This window comes from Phacochoerus africanus, chromosome 12, assembly GCF_016906955.1.
Source record: "Phacochoerus africanus isolate WHEZ1 chromosome 12, ROS_Pafr_v1, whole genome shotgun sequence".
NCBI lineage: Eukaryota > Metazoa > Chordata > Mammalia > Artiodactyla > Suidae > Phacochoerus > Phacochoerus africanus.
Genome location: NC_062555.1, coordinates 57,500,343 through 57,520,265, shown reverse-complemented (window position 1 = coordinate 57,520,265; position 19,923 = coordinate 57,500,343).

Here is a 19,923-nt window from a genome sequence, read left to right as displayed (position 1 = left end):
TTGCTTGTTCATAGTCTTTCTGGGGTTTTTTTTGCATTGACTTGTGGTGCTTTATGTTGGAGAGTTATCCTTTATATATTACATGTGCTGCAAATATTTTATGTCCATCTATTGCTGGTTTTCACTATTGTGAAGGGGCCATTTATTTTGAGGACCTGTTACATTCTTAGGTAATCAAATTTGTCCATTTCTCTTCTCCAAGATTATAAAAATATTTGTTTTCTATGAATAGGTCTATGCTTTTATAGACTATTTTTTACTATTTTAATTCCTTTGGAGTTTAGTTTATATTCAGGGTAAGAGGTGATGCCAAACACCATAGATTTAGCAGAATATTTTCTAAAGACTGATGTAAATAGGTATATACACTAGGATTAAATTTTTCATTTAGATGGGAATATTTCTTGACTGCAATTCTCAGTACTCTGTTATCTATTTTTTCTTTTAATACTGTGTTTAAAAGACACTGTATTTTGATATTTTGCTATCTGGTTGGTCATAGCTTTCATCATGACTCAATTTTTTCCAAAAATTTTGGCTGTACTTAAGCACTTTTTCTTATGAACTTGAGAACGAACTTGTCTGTTGATTGCATTGACTGTATCCATTACAACTTTACAACACTGAGACTTCTCACCTAAAAACATCTCTTCTCTTGAAGATTTTTAAAGAATTACCTTTAATAAAGTGCTATAATTTCCTTCATTTAGGACTTATACATTTCTTATTAGGTTTGCTTGTAAGTATTTTGCTTATTTTCCCTCCTTTTGTCAATGGAATTTTTTTTTTTCCTTCAAGTGATGGATGTAACAATCTGCTGGTTGGATACTAGCAATTTATTATATCTATGTTCATAAGTGAGATTGGCTTAGAGTGACATCCTTAGTAATAAATCTCACATTGATTGGTAACAGATACATTAGGAAACTTTACATTTTTTCTATCATATTTAAAGAAATATGATTAATTTTTTAATCATAATAAGCAATATGACAAATAAATATGATTCATCGGTTCATAAAGGGTGTAGCAGAAACTACTCATAGAACCCTCTCGTCACAGTGTCTATTTCAGGGTTTTGGGGTGTCTATTTGATTTACCTGTTCAGTCTTCTATCTTCTGGACTCAATTTTGATAATGTGCATGTTTCTAGAAAATTAACCACTTAGGTTTTACATTTTATTGATATAAATTTCTACATAGTAATCTCATGTAAATTAATACCTTTTGTACCTGGAGTTACACACAATTTCAAGTTGTATTTTTGTTTTTTCTTTTTCTTGATCTTATTTGCCAAAGTCCAGGTGTTTTTATTCTTCCTTGTGGAAAAAAAAAAAAGTTTTACTGATTAGCTTTATATTTTTTTATGTTTTGTTTTTAAATTTCTTTTTAAAATTCTTTTCTGTGGATTGTTTTATTCTTTTTCCAGGTTCTTGAATGATTAAAGGTTTTGTTTATTGATTTCTAATCTTTCTTCTTTTCTAATACATACCTGAGTCCATACATTTTTTCCTGATTACCACTTTGCCTGTGTCTCACAGGTTTTATGTTGCCTCATTTTTGCTCTTTTTAAAATACTTTGTAATTTTATTTTATTTTATTTATTTATTTATTTATTTATTTATTTATTTATTGTCTTTTTGCTATTTCTTTGGGCCGCTCCCGCGGCATATGGAGGTTCCCAGGCTAGGGGTCCCATCGGAGCTGTAGCCACTGGCCTACGCCAGAGCCACAGCACCGCGGGATCCGAGCCGCGTCTGCAACCTACACCACAGCTCACAGCAACGCCGGATCGTTAACCCACTGAGCAAGGGCAGGGACCGAGCCCGCAACCTCATGGTTCCTAGTCGGGTTCGTTAACCACTGCGCCACGGCGGGAACTCCAACTTTGTAATTTTAAATGTCCCTTTGAATCTAACATTATTTGGAAATGAAATAACAAAAATATAACAAATATAGTTGGAGTAAATCGCTCAGCAGAAATAAAAAAGAAATCTCTAGAAGCCAGAAATAAAGAATGAAATGATTGAAGTAGATGAGAACGACTCCCTGTTTGCCCAGTTTCTTGAGGCTGATAGGAAAAAGGCCTGAGGGGCCATCTGCTAAGGTTTTCAAACCCTGGGAGTCATGACCTTGGCTCTGCACAACCAAGGTTTGAAAGCTAGAACAGAGTCCCGGGCATAAACCTGGGCTCAAAAATCAGCCCCACCCCATGAAAAGGATAATGGAACTCGGCCTGCAGGCCTGGTGAAGGCCCAGCGAAGTTTGCCATGCAGGTAAGTGCTCGACAGGCTACTTTCTGCAAACCTACTAAGCCTATGGGAAAACAGACGTGCTTTTGCCAGACTTTTAGTTTCCTCTTAGTGCTGTTAAGAAATGACAGTAAATTTAACATAACACTCTGTGGCAGTCAGGGGGCTGCTTCTCCCTCATATTAGATCAAGCCAGGGATTCCTCCAAGAGAGCGTGGGGTAGGAATGCAGGGGATATAACACATGAGTGGCCTAAAACAGCAAAATTGATTATCTTACAGGTGCTGGAGCTCAGAAGCTGGAAGTGGATTTCACTGGGCTAAACCCAAGGTGTTAACTGAACTATGTGTTTGGAACTTTATATTTCGGCCTTCCTTGGGACCTATTTATTTATTTAAATTTTTAAAGTTTTTAAATTTACGTATTATTATTTTTGTTTATGGCTGTACGCACAGCTTATGGAAGTTCCCGGGCCAGGACTGAATCCGAGCTGCAGCTGTAGCAATGCTGGATCCTTTAACCCTCTGTGCTGGGCCAGGGATCAAACCTGTACCTCTGCAGTGATCTGAGCCGCTATAGTCGGATTCTTAACCCACTGCAGAATTCCCCTTGGGATCAATTCTTAAAGTACATTCCCCTAGAGAGGAGCTTTTTAATTTTTTTTCCTTTGGCCATATATATAGTGTGACTCTGGCTCTCCAAGCTGGGTGAGAATATCCTAGGGCTAAAACACTAGAGACTTTTCAGCCCTCTCTTAGTTCTCCACCCAGAGTCGAGGCCCAAACAGGACAATATACTTTTTTCAGGTCCTGGCTTTTGTGGGCATCCTCTAGTTTGCCCTTCACTCGGCTTGGCCTTCAGATGCTGGGCCATCAGGGATTTGCAGATGCCCTCAGGTTAAATGCTGGGTTGAGTGATTTGAAATCCTGTTTTCAAGTGCTTTGCAGCCTCTCATTGTTTTCTCTTTCTCCAGAGCAAAGAAACACCTTTTGGAGACAATATTTTTTTCCTATTTTTATCCATCACTTCAAAAGGGTTACATCAACCCTTTACCTGGTTGGTTACACAAACTTTTACCAAATTGTTGAAAACAGAAGTCAGGAGTCAAGTTACAAAGGCTAATGATGGAAAAATTAATCATTCTAGGTTATAAAAAAGGCTCTAAAAGGACACCTATAATAGAGCAGAATGAATGAAAACATTAACACCTAATCATTTATACTAAACTGCTAATGTCAAAGATAAAGACAAATATTAAAGATAGAGAAATAAGTCACCTAGAAAGTATGACAGTGAAATGGTAATCTCTCAGTTGTGATACTGGATGCCATATGACACCGGATTACTGAGTGAAAGTAAGCATCAGCCTAGGAATCGATCCTGAACTAAACTGTACCGTATCTCCTCCATCACACTGGCACAGATTTTTAAAAATCTAATTATACAGAGAATTGGTCAGGACATGGGGAAATCAGAAGCCTTAGGCCCTGCATTCCACATGGGTGGAATGTAAATTGGTACAATTTAGCACAGTCTGACAATATCTAGGGGAGCTGATGATGTAAATCCCCTGTGATTCAGCTATCCCACTTCTCTGGGAAACACTCTCACATCTGCCTACAAAGGTAGATGCAAAGGTGTACACTGAAGAATTACTGTAATGGCAGAAAATGGGAAGCAACCTACATTTTCTCAGTAGGAGAATGGATCTCTGACTGAATTAAAGACTTCACAGCGGCTAAAATGAATGAACTTGGTCCTATTATTTAAATGGATATATTATACATCAAATATATCTCACATCTGGGGAAAAAAACTAAATGGATATAGCATGGCTACTTTATTTTGAATTTTTAAGATATCACAGAAAGAGGGAGTTCCCGTCGTGGTGCAGTGGAAACCAATCCGATGATTATCCATGAGGAGCGGCCCCACTCAGTGGGTTAAGGATCCGGCATTGCCGTGAGCTGTGGTGTAGGTCACAGGCACAGCTCACATCCCATGTTGCTATGGCTGTGGTGTAGGCTGGCAGCTGTAGCTCCGATTTGACCCCTAGCCTGGGAACTTCCATATGCTGCGGGTGCGGCCCTAAAAAAAAAAAAAAAAAAAAAAGCAAAAAAAATCACAGAAAGATACACATTTAAATAAATTAAGAAACAGCATTCAGAAAAAAAAGCTCTCTATCCTCCCCCATTTGGCTTTTAGCAGGACATACATTTCCATTTATAAAGGCGTCTCTCTTCCTTCAGTACCAGGCAGAGGAGAACTCTTTGTTGGCTTATTTTCAAAATCTGTTACATTGAAATATAATTGACATATGATCCTGTATTAGTTTAAGGTGTGTATAACATGATTTTTTTTTCTTTTTTCTTTTGTCTTTTTAGGGCCGCTTCCGCAGCATACGGAGGTTCCCAGGCTGGGGGTCAAATCCGAGGTGTTGCAGCAGGCCACAGCCACAGCCATCGCCACGCCAGATCCAAGCCTCGTCTGCGACTTACACCACAGCTCATGGCAACGCTGGATCCTTAACCCACTGAGCAAGGCGAGGGATTGAACCGGCAACCTCATGGTTCCCAGTCAGATTCGTTTCTGCTGTGCCATGAGGGGAACTCCAGGTGATTTGATATATAGCAAAATGATTGCCACAAGTTAAATCAACATCCATCATCCTATGTAGATAGCAATTTTTTTTCTTGTAAGATTTACTCTCTTAGTAACTTTCAAATATACACTAGAATATTGTCACCTGTAGTCACCACGCTGTTCATTAGAGGAGAATAATTCATCACCTGGTCACTGAAACGCTTCCATTTCCAGAAATGACTCTGATAGGGATAGAGTAGGATAACTAAATAGTCAGCTTAAAAATCCCATTAGGGGATTAAGGATAGAAAGGGAATTTTTTTTTTTTTGTCTTTTTGCTATTTCTTTGGGCCGCTCCCGTGGCATATGGAGGTTCCCAGGCTAGGGGTCGAATCGGAGCTGTAGCCACCGGCCTACGCCAGAGCCACAGTAACGCGGGATCCGATCCGCGTCTGCAACCTACACCACAGCTCACGGCAACGCTGGATCCTTAACCCACTGAGCAAGGGCAGGGACCGAGCCCGCAACCTCATGGCTCCTAGTCGGATTCGTTAACCACTGCGCCACGACGGGAACTCCAGAAAGGGAATTTTAAGAGTGTTTGGGAGATGGCTGTAAGCTCGACCCCTCAAGAAAAGAATCCAGTGACCCGGCAACAATCTACACTACTTTGAAGGAAGGGCAGGGGCATCTAAGCACCAGACATACTCAAGCCACAAACCCCGTTAGAACACAAGACCCTGGACTTGGGGTCTGAATCTTGTTACGTGACATCAGAGTTAACAGTCCTTGAAGAATAGTATTTCTGCCATGTAGCCAAGACAGAAATACGGGGAGCGGGGGAAGTAGGTAAAAAGGGGGACACGGTACAAAAACCTGAGATGAATTACCATATTTTAGAATATGTTACCATTCTTTTGCTTACATAAGATTTAAATAGTGCCATGACAATCCCGGTGAAACCATACAGGTAGGGTCAAAGGAGGAACTAATGATGGAAGCGTGGATGTCTACCCCCATAGGGAAGAAGGGGGTCTTCTCCTCCATCCATTTTTTCTTTAATTATAAAAATATAGCCTTCTCTGTTCTCAGGGTTGCTGCACTCCCTTGCCAGCTTGCTTGTACCTCTCACAAGTGTCCTACAGGAATAAACTCAGTCTTCGCCTGCCACTTTGCCTCACGCTGAATTCTTTCCCCAATGAGACAAAAGAACCAGAGCTTCAGTAAGTCCTGACACCAGGTGAGCAGTTTCAATTAAAAGACAGTGGGTTTGAGACCCCTCCTAGTCAGGGATCGTGGGTTCGAGTCCCACCCAAGGAGTGTGATTTCAGCTAGAGTCTCGATGTTATCAGCTGGAAGAGGATTTTGCCTGGCAAATCTCCCTCAACCACCCTTGTCTCTCATGAGTTTCCCCACTGATTTACCTTCCTTTAATTTATCACCCCCTAAAAGCCTAAGTCTCCTTTCCTTTGACTTGTCACTCCTCTTCAAATTTTTTGCTCTTTAAGATGCTTTAGAAGCCCCAAGTTTTAATGCCACTTTGAATTACTCATCACTGAGTTTCTACCATATGTTAACTCTGTTCTCTTGTTGATCTGTCTTTGTCAGTTTAATTTCTAGGGACCCAGCCGCAGAGCCTAAAAGGATGAAGGAAAAGTTTCTTTTTTTTTCCCCTTCCCCTGTAGGATATATATTAAAAATACATAAAACAATCCTATATTATTTATAGAGACATATATACATGATAAAAATATAAAAAAGGAGTTCCCATCATGGCTTAGTGGTTAACAAATCCGACCAGGAACCATGAGGTTGTGGGTTCGATCCCTGGCCTCGATCAGTGGGTTAAGGATCTGGTGTTGCTGTGGGCTGTGGTGTAGGTTGCAGATCTGGCGTTGCTGTGCCTTTAGCATAGGCTGGCAGCTGTAGCTCTGATCCAACCCCTAGCCTGGGAACATCCATATGCTGCAGGTGCAGCCCTAAAAAGCCAAAAAAAGTACCGGGAGTAATGTAACAGCACTGTACCTGCCAAAGAGATAGATAGATAGATAGATTGATTGATTTTAAATTTTTTGGTCGCACCCACGGCATGTGGTAGTTCCTGGGCCAGGAATGGAATTGCACCACAGCAGTGACCAGGGCTATAGCAGTGGCAACACTGGATTCTGAACCTGCTAAGCTGATAGGGAACTCTCCAAATTAGCTTTTGATAACCGGATAGAACTACAGTATTTGGGGTGATCTGGAACAACTATAAGACAGTAAATAGAACACAACTATGTAATCTATTTTGATTTTTTTCACTAAAATCTTTATTATATTAAAAAGGTGACCTTTGAGAAAATTGTGGAACTTCACTGTGCTTTAGTTTCTCATCTCAGATAAAAAAGATAATATTCTTTTCTTTCCAATTTAACTTTACCAAACATTAATTTATCTCTGTAGCTTTGTAGCCTCTGCCGGGATGGCTCATCTCTTAGCTGGGACCACCTCACCTAGTCTCCTATTAACTAGTAGAATATCCCAGCCATTTCTACATAGCAGTGGACTCTGCAGGAACTTGTGTGCAAGTGCTTTTCAAGTCTCCATTTATGTCACATTTTCTGGTGTTACATTGGTCAGAGCACGTCTCATGGCTAAACCCAGAGTCAAGGAGTAGAGAAATGGCCTCCATTTCCCCAATAGGAGAATCTGTAAAGTCACTTCACAAGGGTGTGCACACAGGGTGGGAAGAATTTGTGGCTATTTTCACAATCTACCAATTCTCTAAAAAGATTAACATTACATTGATATCAAGTATTATTAAGCGCAGTGTAGTACCAAGTTCTCATTAACATTTGCATTGTTAAATTATGTTATCAGAACCTCTGGTTGAGTGTAAATGTTGAAATGTTTATGCAAATACTGTGTAATCTTTTACTGATATACCCTCTTAAAACAAACACCACCATAACAACCTCCAAATAACAGATAGTAACACTGTAAAAGTTTTTTTTTGTTTAAACATTGTTCTTCTTAAGAGTGCCCTTGTGGCACAGTGGGTTTAAGATACAGCATTGTCACTGCAGAGGCCCGGTCACTACTGTGGTGAGGGTTCAATCCCTGGCCGAAGAACTTGCAAATGCTACAGGCACAGTCAAAAAAATTTATTCTTCTTAGATAATGTTATCCTATTAAATTAAAATAACATTCAATTTATTAAATTTATTCACATGTACTATAAACACTTATACAGTAGAGTGGGAAAGCCAGGAAGTCAAAGACTTAGGGGCTAATCTTAATTTTGCCTCTGTCTTTGCAGTCTTAGGCAAATCAATCTCTTGAAGGCTCAGTTTCTTTCTTTATAGAATAGATGTTCTGGAGTTCCCGTAGTGGCGCAACAGAAACTAATCCAACTAGTATCCATGAAGAAGCGGGTTCAATCCCTGGTCTTGCTCAGTGGGTTGGGGATCTAGCGTTGCTGTGAGCTGTGGTGTAGCTCACAGACGCAGCTTGGATCTGTAGCTCTGATTCAATCCCTAGCCTGGGAACTTCCACATGCTGCAGGTGCAGCCCTAAAAAGCAAAAAAAAAAAAAAAAAAAAAAAAGGGAATAGAGACTCTAGGGGAATAAGATCTGTTTCATTTCAGCGTTAGAAATACAGATTCGTTTTTCACAAACAAATCTATGGCAAAACCGAAACCCACGTATATATAGAAATAGAAATATCATCAACTATATACTTCAATAAAATTTTAACAATGGGGAAAAAAACCCTCCCACTTAAAAAAAAAAAAGAAATATCAAAGTCTTTAGCTAGAGCCTCAATTATTGAAGATTAGTGGAAAAAAATTTGTGTCACTCCCTGGTTATATGCAGAAGTCAGACTATTTCTCTTTTGCTATATATATCCCATTTTGTTATAGTTCAATTCTATTTAAAAATATAATAAAATGAAATAATGGATCTGAAAACCTTTTGATAAAACACTTTCTAAAAATTATCTAAAAATTGCTGAGCAATTGTGTTTATGATTAGCTCAGCATTAGAAAACTATCTACAAAGGAAGACATGGGCATCCTTTTTTTTTTTTTTAAACAACCGTACCTGCGGCACATGGAACTTCCCAGGATAGGGACTGAATTGGAGCTGCAGCTGCGGGCTTATACCACAGCTACAGCAATGCCAGATCCAAGCCACATCTGTGCTCTACACAGCAGCTCACAGCAACACTGGATTCTTAACCCACTGAGCCACTAGGGAACTCCAATAGTCTTGCTTTTAAAAAAATTTGTTCTTAGAGGTATTTTGCCACCATGATATTTAACTGATACTAAGAGGAATATGGGAATGAATTATACTTACACTATACTGGTATTTTTCACTTATGTGAGTGGTGGCGAACATTCCCCAAAGAACTACTTTTACCTACGTATACAAATACGAGGCCATATTGCACAGGGAGGAAGGGGCTGGGAGCAGAGCTTATCTAATCATCCAAAGTTGAAGCCCATCCACAAAATGAACAGTATGTGGATTGCGGTGCTTGTAAGTGGTCTTCTTGTAACTTACACAATATTTAAGACTTTTGAAACATACACATCAGTGGAAATAATCCTTTGAGGGAAAAGAATTCATAACCTTAGAGCATGTGTCCTTTGGAAAACTGTGTTTCTTGCATCTTATCTTCCTGACCTCTGCATTTGGTGCTTGAGGCTGCTTCCTTCTGTTTGAAGCTCTTTCTTCCTTTAACTTCTGAGACCGGCTGGGTCTCACTTCTGCTTTATTTCTCTGAGCGTTCCTCACAGCTCCTCACCTCGCTTGTGCCTCTTGCCTCTTATTTGTCCTCTGGGTTCTGTCCTTAGCCTTCTCTTCTTTCAAGCACATCTACTTCAATGGCTGCAATTACTGCCCGTGTCTAGTGTCTACATTGTTAACACCTTTATGTCTTTGTGTCTTTTTGTCTTTTCTAGGGCCGCACCTGTGTCATATGGAGGTTCCCAGGCTAGGGATCTAATTGGAGCTGTAGCCATCAGCCTACGCCACAGCCACAGCAATGCGGGATCCGAGCTGTGTCTGCAGCCTACACCACAGTTCTCAGCAGTGCCGGATCCTTAACCCACTGAGCAAGGGCAGGGATCGAACTCTCAACCTCATGGTTCCTAGTCGGGTTTGTTAACCACTGCGCCACGATGGGAACTCTGACACCTTTAATCTCCTTCTCAGTCTTGTGCTCTCTCCCAAGGATGAGACTCAGCGATGTTCTTAGGGCGCCTTAAACTCAACACATCTGCAATGGGACAGATTTTCTTTTCCAAACAACCTGCTGCTTTTCCTTCAGTTAATGAGAAGAGCCTACATGAGTATATGAAGTTCTAAAGGTACTTTCCAGCCCCTAGGGCCTCCCCATGCAGCTTGCTTTCTTTGCCACGTGTCCCAAACAGGTGATAATACTCACTTTATCACTTGGCCGGTGGGGGGGGGGGGCGCCTGCTGTGGACAGGACTCAATATCCTCTGTCTACCTCCCCCAAATAAGCAAAAAGTCGCTTTTCAAAAGCATCTTATTAGGAGACAGAGACTATATTTTAAAAATAACACAACGGCAAGTAAAATAATTAAAGTACTTACTCTGCCGGGTGTTAAGAGGACCACATGGCAAGTGCCAATGAACGTGGGCTTTGCATTGGCCTCTAAGTCTGAGAAGAAGCGGGATGGGTAGGGAGGGGGAGAAACGGACCTTAACCGAAATATCACATACATATATGTGAAATTCCAACTGTGACACGTACAATGAAAGAGTGGTTCCAGGAGAGTCCGTAATAGCGTGATTTAATCTAGGCAGGGAGCCCGTGATAAGCTCCCCTGCCCCAAGCTTATCTAGAGCCAGTATCTAAAAGATAATGTGGAGGATGATTGCAAAAGGGTCCCAATTGTTTCTGTCCTTTTACAAGGTGACACGCAGCAGCTCTTCGCACCAGGAGAATCTATTCCATGACCGTGGGGTTTTTTTTGTTTGTTTGTTTGCTTTTTAGGGCCACACCCATGGCATATGGAGGTTCCCAGGCTAGGGGTCCAATTGGAGCTACAGCTGCTGGCCTACACCACAGCTCATGGCAACGCCAGATCCTTAACCCACTGAGCAAGGCCAGGGATCAAACCCGCACCCTCATGGTTCCTAGTCAGATTCCTTTTCACTGTGCCACAACAGGAACTCTTCCATGACTGATTTTTAATCTGGCTGGACTCTGTGAGTTACCTTAGCCAATAAAACGTGGAAGAAGTGATGGTGAGTCAGCTTTGAACTTAGTCCTGAAGAAGCTTCATGGTTCACCCTCTGAAAATTCTGACACTGCCACGGGAATGAGCTGAGCTAGGCTGCTGGATGGTGAGAGGCAAATGGCCGAGTCGCCTCTGACCCCTTAACTAACAACTAGCTAACTGCCAGACAGCGGGTGAGACCATCCAAGACCAGCCAGGTCCCAGGTGATCTGTTAAGCAAACACAGATGCATGAGCTGAGATCAGCCAGCCTGGTCCAGAGCGGCTGAGCCAGCCAGCTGACTCAACAGTCTCGAGCCACGATCAGCATTTGTGGTTTTAAAAGACTGAGCTTTGACATATTTATTAGCTGCAACAGCTAACTAAAACAGATGGGTAGAGGTTAACTAGGTAAACAGCTTTACATTATAGACAGAGGACAAATGTGTAAATCCCTGTGTGAGGAGGGAGCAGGGCGGGTTCCTGGGACTGGAAGAAGACAGTGGGATGGATCGGAAACAACTGGGGCAAACGACATGAACCGGGGCAGGGTGGTCAGGGGCCGGTTGTGCAGAGCCGGGGAGACCGTGCCAAAGACTCGAGTCTTGGAGTTCCTGTCGTGGCTCAGCAGAAACGAGTTTGACTAGCATCCATGAGGACACGGGTTCGATTCCTACCCTTGCTCAGTGGGTTAAGGATTTGGCAGAGCGGTGAGATTGGTGTAGGTCGCCTACATGGCTCAGACCGGGCATTGCTGTGGCTGTGGCACAGGCCAGTGGCTACAGCTCTGATTTGACCCCTAGCCTGGGATGCCCCATATCCCTTGGGTGCAGCCCTAAAGAGACAAAAAAAAAAAAAAAAGACTTGAGTTTTGATTCTAAGAGCAATGGAAGATTACACAATGATTTGTTTGTTTTGCTTTTTTTTTTTTAAGGGCTGCATCTGTGGCATATGGAGGTTCCTGGGCTGGAGTCAAATCGGAGCTGAGGCCTACGTCACAGCCACAGCAACACCGGATCGGAGCCTCATCTGTGACTTACACTGCAGCTGGTGGCAACACCAGATCCTTAACCCACTGCGCGAGGCCAGGGATCGAACCCACATCTTCATGAATCCTAGTTGGATTCGTTTCCACTGAGCCATAATGGGAAGTCCTACACAATGGTTTTAAGCAGGAAGGATCATAGCTGGATGTAGGTTTTGGAATCTGCCTGAAGCATGAAGAAGAGAGCCAGAATGTTGATGGCGTGGGAACAGGGAGAGTGTTGCAGCAGTCAGGCTAGGATGGTGACCATGACTGGCCACAAGCTTGCCCCAACCCCAGTCAGCTCTGCTATTCACTCTGTGGTTTACCAGCATGGCTGTCCCTAGATTTGTGCAGTGCATCTCCTGGCAGTGGGAAGAATAGGATGGATGCAGGAAGAGTTAGGAAGATAACAGGTATTGGTAATGGAGAGGATGTTGCAAATGGCAGGTTTCTAGGGACATATCAAGGTGACTGCTAGGTTTCTTTTTTGTAATTTGCAAATTATTTGCATACCTATCAAATCTAAAGAGCATTACAATTTTTTTTTTAAATTTTGTTTTAGGGTCTATTTTTAAAAACACTGTTGAGTAGTTCCCATGTGGCTCAGCAATAATGAACCTGACTAGTAGTAACCATGAGGATGCGGGTTTGGTCCCTGGCCTCACTCGATGGGTTAAGGACCTAGTGCTGCAGTGAAGACTAGTGTGGGTTGCGGACATGGCTCAGATCCTGTGTTGCTGTGGCTGTGGTGTAGGCTGGCAGCTGCAGCTCCAATTGGACCCCTAGCCTGAGAACTTCCATATATGTGGGTGCGGCCCTAAAAAAAAGATTTTCGAAAAGAGGAATTACAGGTTTACAGCAGAATTCTTTATGCGCTCTATACCGCCATGCACACATAGCCCCCTCCCCATTATCAACATTCCCCCAGCAGCGTAGTGCATTTTTCACAACTGATGAACCTACACTGACACAGGCGTCATCACCCAAAGCTCATTGTTTGCATTTGGTTCATTCTTAAGTGTACATTGTGGGTTTGGACCAAGGACATATATCCACCTTATAGCATCATACGGAGTACTTTCATTGCCCTATAAATCCTCTGTTTTCTACCTGTTCAGCCTTTCTCCCCTCCCAACCCTGGGTAGCCAGAGATCTTTTTACTGTTTTCATAGTTTTGCCATTTCCAGAATGTGATATAGAATGAATCATATAATATGTAGCCTCTTCAGATTAGACAGCCAGATTACTTTCTTGGTGGATGAAATGAATCCTTGAGATAGAGAACAAAGAAGGAAGGTCACATTTGGAGAGAATGAGCCTAAGGGTGGGTTTAGACATGTCAATTCTGAAATGCCTTTGAGATTCCTGAGACGATATCAGAGTGGGCAGCTGGGTGGATGCGGCTGGGCTCAGATGAGAGGTCTGGGTGGAAACACTTTTTTTTTTTTCTTTTTTTGAGTCACACCCGCGGCATGCAGAGGTTCCTGGGTCAGGGATCAAACCCACACCACTGCAGTGACAATGCCATACCTTAACCTGCTTAGCCACCAGGGAACTCCAGAAACCTACCTTTGAGCCATTTGTCTATATATGTGGTTCAAAGCCCTAAAAGGCTTTATCTTGAAGAGAGAATCTCACAGGTTTTATGTTACTGGTTCAAAGTTCCCAACGCTTTCACAGATGTTTGCTGAGATCGGGGACTCCTGTTCCTAGAAATTAGTTTTTTTAATGGCTATACCTGAGGAATATGGAAGTTCCCAGGTCAGAGAGTGAATCTGAGTTGCACTGCGACCTACAATGCAGCTTCAACAATGCCAGATCCTTTAACCCACAGCACTGGGCCAGGGATTGAACCCGAGCCTCTGCAGCAGCCAGAGCCTTAACCCACTGCTCCACAGTGGGAACTCCTTTTACTTCCCTTCCCCCCCCCCCAAAAGTATTACTGAATGTGAGGTTCACACATCATCTCTTCTTTCTAGCCAATGGGGAGCTACTATCTTCTTTTCGTAACTTTAATCTCAAATAAACAATAAAAACGGTATTGCTTTTTGAAACCACTGGACCGGATGCCACCTAACTAGAATTTCAGGGGTACACCAAAATGATCACTTTTGTACTTTTCTCTATAATGATGCACTTCAAAACTCAGGAGGTGTTTCCTCTTCAGCTTGTATCTCCAGCCGTCAGGCATTCATTGTCCAACAGCTGCCCTTCTCTTGACTACATCCCATTCCCTCATCATAACCTTCCTGGTCTATTTCTGGTCTCATTTGCCTCTTAGCTTCTAGTTTTATTTTCCCCCAATACATTTTTTGGACAGCTGTCAGAGTACTTTCTCTAAGATGCCTACCCAGCCGTATCACTATCCTAAAAGTACTCTCAAGATCAAGGGCCAGCTCCTGGGGACAGCTTTCCAAAGCTTTCTGCCTACAGCCACAGGCTTTCCCAATTTTACATCTTGCCACCGACTTCCCCACCCCTGCCCAAATCTGCTTCCAGCCTTATGGGTCTGCTTTCATTTCCTCCAGTATACTGATTCTTTGTAAATAGGTTTTTAGGAAGAAAAGCATATAGATGCTTTAGTGATGGGCGAAAATCATCTGCTTCAGTGAGGGCCAAATCAAAGCAATAAATAACAGCTCTAAGCAAGCACTGAAGCCCTGCTAGGAAGAGTTTGTTAAATACACAGTCAGGGTCGCTCAGGTTGGCATCATGGTAGCTGAAATCGAGATTTTGGTAGCTTTATTCAAATTGAAGTTCTACAATACTATAAAATCATAATACATTATTGGTTATTGCCATATTTCATGGCCCACCCCATTTAAATAGTGAAACTAGAATCTATTTCATGACACTATAATCGCCGTCTAAAATATTTAAGTACTATGCTCTAATATTCAGTTTTGTTTTGCTTATTTTTGGCCACCCCTGTGGCATAGGGAAGTTCCTAGGCCAGGGACTGAATCTGAGCTGCAGCTGCAGCCTAGGCCACAGCTGTGGCAACACTAGATCCTTAACCTGCTACACCACAGCGGGAACTCCCAATACTCAGTTTTTAGTTATGTTTAATAGTTTTATTCCATTCTTCATATTAAGTAGAGAAAACATTGGATATTTTCTTTGCTTTTGAAAGGGTTTATTTTACTTTGAAACTCTTCAACATTATTTTGGCATTACTCATCAGTTCCAAATGATTTTAAAATATTCATCGTTTCTCTCAGATGATAAAGTATTGCTTTAGATTTAGAAGACAAAGAAAAGTATACTTGGTTTCATTTGGAAGTTCTTTAAAAGGAATTTCTGTGATGTTAGCACATAATAAAAATTTGGAAGCAAAGGATAAATCCAAATCTGGAAAGCAATTATCAGCCAACCACTGGAATCCCTGCATACCTGTGTGAAAAAAGTCTATGACAAAATTCCCAGTGTTTTAATAATCTCCAGAAAATCCTCAGTCAGAGCTAATAATAAAACATAATAGTATAGTATCCAATGTGGTTTTTTCTAAAGTATGCAGCATTTTTATAACTATATTCCACATATAATTACCTTGAAGACTTGATAATTTCTTTCTTTTTTTTTTTTTTTTGTCTTTTGTCTTTTAAGGGCTGCACCTGTGGCATATGGAGGTTCCCAGGCTAGGGGTCAAATTGGAGCTACAGCTGCTGGCTACAGCCATAGTCACACAGGATCCGAGCCGCGTCTGCAACCTACACCATAGCTCAGAAAAATGCCAGATCCTTGACCCACTGAGTGAGGCAAGGGATCAAACCCACAATCTCATGGTTCCTAGGTGGATTTGTTACCACTGCGCCACGACAGGAACTCCAAAACTTGATAATTTCTTTGCAGATGGGTGAATGCTGTTATATACAGTCTTAGTAATATTGAAAGCATTTTTTTTTCTAGTTGCACCCATGGCATATGGAAGTTGCCAGGTCAGGGATCGAACCTGTGCCATAGCAGCAACTAAAGACACTGCAATAACAATGCACCACAAGGGAACTCTTGAAAGTATTTTAAGTTTTAAAATATTCTTACAAATCCTTATGATTATTAGATCCATTGATTGATGATGTTCATTTAAAATTCTTGGCTCTTCTTCCCAACACTTAATTCTTAAAATGTTCCTTCCTGTTGGCATTGCCTTCCCTAGGCTGGCCATCTGTCGTCATTCAAGTCCAGTCTGATTCGCTGTCCATGAGGCAAAGCCTTGTAGGGCAGCCACACTATGATACATTTATTGAATGTGGCCTGGGATATTTTCTGGGTGTGTATTACACACACTGACGGCTGTTCTTGCCATTTATCTCTCATCTTGAATAAACGTGGCAACATCGAGTTCATGGACGATGCCCGGCAACATTTCTTTCTTTTTCTTTCTTTTTTTTTTTTGTCTTTTTGCTATTTCTTAGGCCGCTCCCGCGGCATATGGAGGTTCCCAGGCTAGGGGTCGAATCGGAGCTGTAGCCACCGGCCTACGCCAGAGCCACAGCAAAGCGGGATCCGAGCCGCGTCTGCAACCTACACCACAGCTCAAGGCAACGCCGGATCGTTAACCCACTGAGCAAGGGCAGGAACCGAGCCCGCAACCTCATGGTTCCTAGTCGGATTCGTTAACCACGGAGCCATGACGGGAATGCCCCTGGCAACATTTCTGTTTTAATTATTCCAAATATTTTATCTCAAAAATTCATACATTACAATATGTATTTTTACTTTCTCGATTATTTCCAAGTCCCCAGCTTATCATTATTATTCTCAGTAAAATACTATTTTAAAATAGAAAAAATTTCAGCACTGAGTTTTAGGTGGTACTCTAATTTCCAAATTAAAATCAGTCATGTTGCATCACCATCTTCAGGTCAACAATGCAATAATTTCAGATAAAAATCACTGCTTTCCTGGTCTCTGAATGTTTCTGTATTTTATTTTGTTTATTTATTTATTTTTGACTTTCAGGGCCGCATCTGCAGCATATGGAGGTTGCTAGGCTTGGGGTTGAATCGGAGCTATAGTGGCCGGCCTGCACCACAGCAACGCAAGATCCAAGCCTCGTCTGTGACCGACACCACAGCTCACAGCAATGTCAGATCCTCAAACCTGATTCCTTTGTTATAACTCAACTGTTGATGACACTTCAATCACACCAGCTCTTTCCAGCTGTGTGTTCTGCCAATCCAGAGACGCGCTCTTGTTGATTCATGTTGGTACATGCGGCGCTGGCACTAATTGGCTCACAGATTCATTTCTGCTGAGCCACGACGGGAACTCCTGATTCTGTATTTTAAAGTCAGAATTGGTAAACAGTGTCATGGTTAAGTGCACTGACTGATGCTGGACCAGGCTACCTAGGTTTGAACCCCAGCCCTATGCTTACTGTCTGTGTGCCCTGGGGCAGGTCACTTAACCTCTCTGTGCTTTACTTTTCTTATCTGTAAAATGGGGGTAATAAAAGCATCTTAGGATTTGTTTTTTGCATTAATTTTGAGGATGAGAAACCACTTAGAAAAATTCTTGTCACCTGGTAAACACTATATAAATGCAGGCTTTATGTACAATGTTGTATTTCAAACACAGAAATCTAAACACCAAAGCTTTGAAAAACTCAGTTGCAAAAACCCTTTCGTATTTTGTAGGTCATCTTTGTTTGATATTACCCATCACTTATTTTAATGAATTTCAAACTGTGGTCAGGATCCTGGCTTTAAATTGCATAATCATCTAATAAATATTAATCATAGATATATAATGATTAGTTTTTGAAGAAAATGAAATGCTGGAGTAGTCTATATTCCTACTGTTTGGAATTTCATTTGATGGATGGTGGGACAGGATAAAGAAGAAATGTTTAGAATTTTTTGGTGGCAGATGAGTAGAATAATTTCTTTAAAAATCATTTTCAAACATTAGAGTTACTGATAAAGAAACCTTAAGAACCACTGAAGAAGAGTAACAAATCTGTGAGCCAATTAGTGCCAGCCCCGCACGTACCAACATGAATCAACAAGAGCGCGTCTCTGGGTTGGCAGAACACACTGGCTGGAAAGAGCTGGTGTGATTGAAGTGTCATCAACAGTTGAGTTACAGCAAAGGAATCAGGTTTCTCCTTGCTGTGTTTTCTATGCTTGTGAAAATGAACGATGTAAATTATCAGAGAAAAGAGAAAATTTTACCTCATTTTCCGTGTATAATTGGTTCCCCATATACTCTTGGAAATTCTGATTCCTTCTGCCATTTTTTTTTTTTTAATTTTTCATTTGGGAAGTTGGAGTGACTCATGCCTCATTCACTGAAGCTCTCAATTCTATTTGTGTATAATCCTTGGAAAGTGTGTGTGTGTGTGTGTGTGTGTGTGTGTGTGTGTGTATTTATACCTTTTGTTTTTTTAAATAGAAAGAAAATGGTAGCAGAGTTGACAGTCAAAAGTCAGCTCTCTTTGGGACAAATGAAATATTTAAAGTGATGTATTGTAATTAGATATTTATTTATTCAACAAGCTTTACAAATTTTTGGTTGCCTACACTGTGAGAAGCACCAGGTGGTGGGGAACTCATGACAAGAAACAAAACATAATTTCTTCCCTGCAAGAGGGTCATGATCGGGGAGGCAAAGGCAGCAAGAAACTGCTGAAACAGGAGTTCCTGGCCTGGCTCAGCACAAATGAATATGACTAGCATCCATGAGGACACAGGTTTGATCCCTGGCTTCGCTGAGTCAGTTGCGGATCCGGCCTTACAGTGAGCTGTGGTATAGGTCACAGATGTGGCTCGGATCCTGCATTGCTGTGGCTGTGGTGTGGGCTGGCAGCAACAGCACCGATTAGACCCCTAGCCTGGGAACCTCCATATGCAGCGGGTGCAGCCCTAAAAAGACCAAAAAAAAGGAAAGAAACTGCTACAACAAACACTGGGGTGCCCCTTGGGGTAATGCACAAAACACAGTGATAGGGCAGAGGATGGAAAATTACACACTTATTTCTGATTAGGAAAAAAAAAAAAGATTTCCTTCCTTAACATGACATCATAAGGCTCTCAAAATGCTGTCAAAATGTTTTTTAAAGGTAGTCATTATTTTGGTAATGTAAGTATTCTTACAAAGCCAAGAAAAATTCCCAAGGAGAAATAACAAGGCAGAATTTGCTATGTTCCTATATGCAATTTTATGACGAAGTTGAAATAATTTAGCCAGCAGTATTGGTACAGTGTTACCCAGAAAGCTAAATTAAACAGAGTAAGATGGCATAAAAGTCCAAGGAAAATGAAGACCTTCTCATTTATCACAAAAGGATGATCAAAAAAAAAAAAAATCCATGAGAGTTCCCGTCGTGGCTCAGTGGTAACAAACCCAACTAAATATCCATGAGGACTTGGGTTCAATCTCTGGCCTTGCTCAGTGGATTAAGGATCCGGTGTTGCCTCGAGGTGTGGTGTCGGTCGCAGACATGGCTCCAATCTGGCATTGCTACGGCTGTTGGCGCAGGCTGGCAGCTGTAGCTTTAATTCATCCCCTAGCCTGGGAACCTCCATGTGCTGCGAGTGCAGCCCTAAAAAGACAATAAAATAAAATAAAATCATGTATTATAGTAATTGTCTAGCTCTTTAGGGAAAAAAGATCCTCAGCCTCACACTAGATGCCAAATTGATTCCAGGTAGATTAATGAGCTAACTTAAAAAAAAATAGCAAAAAAATGTTATCAGATGTGGAAGGCCTTTTCAAGCATAACACAAAAGGTAAAAGGATAGATTTAGGTTATGAAAATAAAAACTTAATGTAGAGTTAAAATACACCATGAACAAAATTTAAAGGATAAAAAAACAGGA